Below are 6,000 nucleotides of genomic sequence, written 5' to 3'. Positions count from 1 at the left end.
GCTCCATTGTTCTGGAGAACGGAGTCTTAGTCATCTTGCCCATGAGGCATGGTTCGCAAGCATCAACTGATTCATAATCAAGTTATTCCAAAAGCCCATCAGCATGGATTTTCTTCATGCGCTTTACACCAATATGACCTAAACGGCAGTGCCATAAATAAATTGCACCATCATTATTAACTTTGCATCTTTTGGTTTCAATATTATGAATATGTGTATCACTACGATCGAGATCCAACGAATCATTTTCATTAGGTGTGTAACCATATAAGGTTTTATTCATGTAAACAGAACAACAATTTATTCTCTTACTTAAATAAATAACCGTATTGCAATAAACATGATCAAATCATATTCATGCTCAACGCAAACACCAAATAACACTTATTTAGGTTCAACACTAATCCCAAAAGTATAGGGAGTGTGCGATGATGATCATATCAATCTTGGAACCACTTCCAACACACATCGTCACTTCACCCTTAACTAGTCTATGTTCATTCTGCAACTCCCGTTTCGAGCTACTACTCTTAGCAACTGAACCAGTATCCAATACCGAGGGGTTGCTACGAACACTAGTAAAATACACATCAATAATCTGTATATCAAATATACCTTTGTTCACTTTGCCATCCTTCTTATCCGCCAAATACTTGGGCAGTTCCGCTTCCAGTGACCAGTCCCTTTGTAGTAGAAGCACTTAGTCTCAGGCTTAGGACCAGACTTGGGCTTCTTCACTTGAGCAGCAACTTGCTTGCCGTTCTTCTTAAAGTTCCCCTTCTTCCCTTTGCCCTTTTCTTGAAACTAGTGGTCTTGTCTACCATCAACACTTGATATTTTTCTTGATTTCTACCTTCATCGATTTCAGCATTATGAAGAGCTTGGGAATCGTTTCTGTTATCCCTTGCATATTATAGTTCATCACGAAGTTCTACTAACTTGGTGATGGTGACTAGAGAATTCTGTCAATCACTATTTTATCTGGAAGATTAACTCCCACTTGATTCAAGCGATTGTTGTACCCAGACAATCTGAGCACATGCTCACTTCTTGAGCTATTCTCCTCCATCTTTTAGCTATAGAACTTGTTGGAGACTTCATATCTCTCAACTCGGGTATTTGCTTGAAATATTAACTTCAACTCCTGGAACATCTCATATGGTCCATGACGTTCAAAACATCTTTGAAGTCCCGATTCTAAGCCGTTTAAGCATGGTGCACTAAACTATCAAGTAGTCATCATATTGAGCTAGCCAAATGTTCATAACATCTGCATCTGCTCCTGCAATAGGTTTGTCACCTAGCGGTGCATCAAAGACATAATTCTTCTGTGCAGCAATGAGGATAAACCTCAGATCACGGACCCAGTCCGCATCATTGCTACTAACATCTTTCAACTTAGTTTTCTCAAGGAACATATCAAAAATAAAACAGGGGAGCTAAATGCGAGCTATTGATCTACAACATAGATATGCTAATACTACCAGGACTAAGTTCATGATAAATTAAAGTTCAATTAATCATATTACTTAAGAACTCCCACTTAGATAGACATCCCTCTAATCCTCTAAGTGATAACGTGATCCAAGTCAACTAAACCATGTCCGATCATCATGTGAGATGGAGTAGTTTCAATGGTGAACATCACTATGTTGATCATATCTACTATATGATTCACGCTCGACCTTTCGGTCTCCGTGTTCCGAGGCCATATCTGTTAGATGCTAGGCTCGTCAAGTTTAACCTGAGTATTCCGCGTGTGCAACTGTTTTGCACCCGTTGTATTTGAACGTAGAGCCTATCACACCCGATCATCACGTGGTGTCTCAGCACGAAAAACTTTCACAACGGTGCATACTCAGGGAGAACACTTATACTTTGATAATTTAGTGAGGGATCATCTTATAATGCTACCGTAAATCAAAGCAAGATAAGATGCATAAAAGATAAACATCACATGCAATCAATATAAGTGATATGATATGGCCATCATCATCTTGCACTTGTGATATCCATCTCCGAAGTACCGTCATGATCACCATCGTCACCGGCGCGACACCTTGATCTCCATCGTAGCATCGTTGTCGTCTCGCCAATCTTATGCTTCCACGACTATCGCTACCGCTTAGTGATAAAGTAAAGCATTACAGCGCGATTGCATTGCATACAATAAAGCGACAACCATATGGCTCCTGCCAATTACCGATAACTCGGTTACAAAACATGATCATCTCATACAATAAAATTTAGCATCATGTCTTGACCATATCACATCACAACATGGCCTGCAAAAACAAGTTAGACGTCCTCTACTTTGTTGTTGCAAGTTTTACGTGGCTGCTACGGGCTTAGCAAGAACCGTTCTTACCTACGCATCAAAACCACAACGATAGTTTGTCAAGTTGGTGCTGTTTTAACCTTCACAAGGACCGGGCGTAGCCACACTTGGTTCAACTAAAGTTGGAGAAACTGACACCCGCCAGCCACATGTGTGCAAAGCACGTCGGTAGAACCAGTCTCGCGTAAGCGTACGCGTAATGTCGGTCCGGGCCGCTTCATCCAACAATACCGCCGAACCAAAGTATGACATGCTGGTAAGCAGTATGACTTATATCGCCCACAACTCACTTGTGTTCTACTCGTGCATAACATCAACGCATAAAACCTAGGCTCGGATACCACTGTTGGGGAACGTAGTAATTTCAAAAAAATTTCTATGCACACGCAAGATCATGGTGATGCATAGCAACGAGAGGGGAGAGTTTTGTCTACATACCCTCGTAGACCGGCAACGGAAGTGTTGACACAACGTAGAGGAAGTAGTCGTACGTCTTCCCGATCCGACCGATCCAAGTACCGAACGTACGGCACCTCCTAGTTCTGCACACGTTCAACTCGGTGACGTCCCTCGAGTTCTGATCCAGCAAAACATTGAGGGAGAGTTTCGTTAACACGACGGCGTGATGACGGTGATGATGTTCTACCGACGCAGGGCTTCGCCTAAGCACCGCTACGATATGACCGAGGTGGAATATGGTGGAAGGGGGCACCGCACACGGCTAAGGAACGATCACGAGGATCAACTTGTGCGTCATGGGGTGCCCCCTTGCCTCAGTATATAAAGGAGGGAGAGGGGGAGGTGCGGCCGGCCCTATGGGTGCGCCTGGAGGAGTCCTACTCCAACCGGGAGTAGGACTCCCCCTTCTTGCCTTGTTGGAAAAGGAAGGAGGAAGGGAGAAAGAGGAAAGGGGGGCGCCGCCCCCCTTCCTTGTCCTATTCGGACTAGGGGGGAGGGGGAGCGCGGCCTGCCCTGGCCGGCCCTCCTCTTCTCCCTTATGGCCCATGTAGGCCCAATAACCCCCCCGGGGGGCGGGGGTTCCGGTAACCCCCCGGTACTCCGGTAAAATCCCGATTTCACCCGGAATGTTTTTGATATCCAAATATAGGCTTCCAATATATCAATCTTTATGTCTCGACCATTTCGAGACTCCTCGTCATGTCCGTGATCACATCCGGGACTCCGAACAACCTTTAGTACATCAAAACACAAAAACCCTAATTACGATCGTCACCGAACTTTAAGCGTGCGGACCCTACGGGTTTGAGAACTATGTAGACATGACCGAGACACGTCTCCGGTCAATAACCAATAGCGGAACCTGGATGCTCATATTGGCTCCTACATATTCTACGAAGATCTTTATCGGTCAGACCGCATAACAACATACGTTGTTCCCTTTGTCATCGGTATGTTACTTGCCCGAGATTCGATCGTCCGTATCTCAATACCTAGTTCAATCTCGTTACCGGCAAGTCTCTTTACTCGTTCCGTAATACATCATCCTGCAACTAACTCATTAGTTGCAATGCTTGCAAGGCTTAAGTGATGTGCATTACCGAAAGGGCCCAGAGATACCTCTCCGACAATCGGAGTGACAAATCCTAATCTCGAAATACGCCAACCCAACAAGTACCTTCGGAGACACCTGTAGAGCACCTTTATAATCACCCAGTTACGTTGTGACATTTGGTGGCACACAAAGTGTTCCTCCGGTAAACGGGAGTTGCATAATCTCATAGTCCTAGGAACATGTATAAGTCATGAAGAAAGCAATAGCAACAAACTAAACGATCAAGTGCTATGCTAACGGAATGGGTCAAGTCAATCACATCATTCTCCTAATGATGTGATCCCGTTAATCAAATGACAACTCATGTCTATGGTTAGGAAACATAACCATCTTTGATCAACGAGCTAGTCAAGTAAAGGCATACTAGTGACACTCTGTTTGTCTATGTATTCACACATGTATTATGTTTCCGATTAATACAATTCTAGCATGAATAATAAACATTTATCATGATATAAGGAAATAAATAATAACTTTATTATTGCCTCTAGGGCATATTTCCTTCACTCGCTCTTGGGCTTAGTCGGCCTTTTTGATCCAAGCATGGCAATACCACCAACATCTGGAAAATTGTCTAAAAACCCAACATTTGGAAAAACTCGAAAAAATGTCTAGAGAAACTGCGCTAGAGCAAAATGGAGTGATTTGTTTCGTCGAATAAACCGACTATTGACAAGAACACACAAACAATAATGATTTCCAACAAACACATACGTTGCATCGGGGTCTTTTCAGCTTGTCGACCATAGCATTTTCTTTTGTGTCTCGCCCTATCTCCAATCCTCGAGTGAAAAACAAGCATAATACTAAAACCGCACAAGCTGAACTAACCTCAAATTGTGAATAGCCGCATTGCACTTGGAAAAACTATATGTCGTGGCATACATAGAACACAAAGAAAAATAGTGTGTCGAATTTGTAAAATATCACTACTTCTCATTTCTCCTTGTGGTGCATAATGATGGTGATGAGTCACATACTCAGGTCACTGGGTTGTAGCTACCTGCCTGTGCCTTGCCTTTGGCACAGAGTCAAAATCTAAATATGTGATTTTATTTTGGAGAGAAGTGCATATTTCAACCCCGAACTCTTGTCCTAGTCTAATTTACAACCCCGAACTTCAATACCGTCTAAATTACAACCCCCAAGTCTCAAAACCGGTCAGGATTCAACCCTCCCCTCCCTGTTGACCGGTTTTGACCTGGGGTGACCAGTTTTGACTAGTCAACGGGTCCAATCAGCATGCCACGTCAGATTCTTTTTTCAAAATTTCAAGAAAAAGTAAATAAAAATCTACAAGATCAGGAAAAAATATGAAAAAGCAAAATGTCGGAAAAAATCGCGAAAAAAGCTAGGGAAAATAGAAAAAATGATTTTTTTGGGGTTTTTCTGGAAATACTTTTTTCAGGAATTTGAGGTTTTGGGTTTTTTCTGGAATTTTTTTTGGAAATTCTTTTTTTATTTTCCCTGTTTTTCGGAAATTGGATTTCTTATTTCTTTTCCTGGATTTTCTTCGATTTTACAGATTGTTTCCTTGGAAATTTTGCATTTTTGGCTGATGTGGCATGCTGATTGGACCTGTTGACTGATCAAAACCGGTCAACCAGGTCAAAACAGGTCAACAGAGAGGGGAGGGTTGAATCCTAGTCGGTTTTGAGAGTTGGGGTTGTAATTTAGACGGTATTGGAGTTAGGGGTTGTAAATTAGATTAGGGCAAAAGTTCAGGGTTGAAATATGCACTTCTCTCTTTATTTTGTTTGCTTAACAATTTCATGTTTTGCCGCCGATGAGTTACATAACTCACTCTGTAGTGTGGAAGAAGAAGAAGAAGAAGAAGAAGAAGAAGAAGAAGAAGATCCATGAAAAAGAGGCAAAAAAAAGAAGAAGAAAGAGTTGGCGAAGACGGAGAAGATGAGGGGCATTGATGTATCAATGATGATGATGATACATATCTGCATGCGTGCAAGTTGTTGTCATCTTAAATCAAATACATTGAAGTTTTTCGTGTTGTTTCTGGACCAAGCGAAACTCTAGAAAATCGGATTGTCTTTGGTCGGCCCCAATCAAATGCTTCCAGTGTGTTGTGCTA

The sequence above is a fragment of the Triticum urartu genome, chromosome 2A (genome assembly GCF_056163025.1).
Source record: "Triticum urartu cultivar PI428250 chromosome 2A, HENAU_Tu73, whole genome shotgun sequence".
Lineage (NCBI taxonomy): Eukaryota > Viridiplantae > Streptophyta > Magnoliopsida > Poales > Poaceae > Triticum > Triticum urartu.
This window is presented reverse-complemented; position numbering follows the sequence as displayed.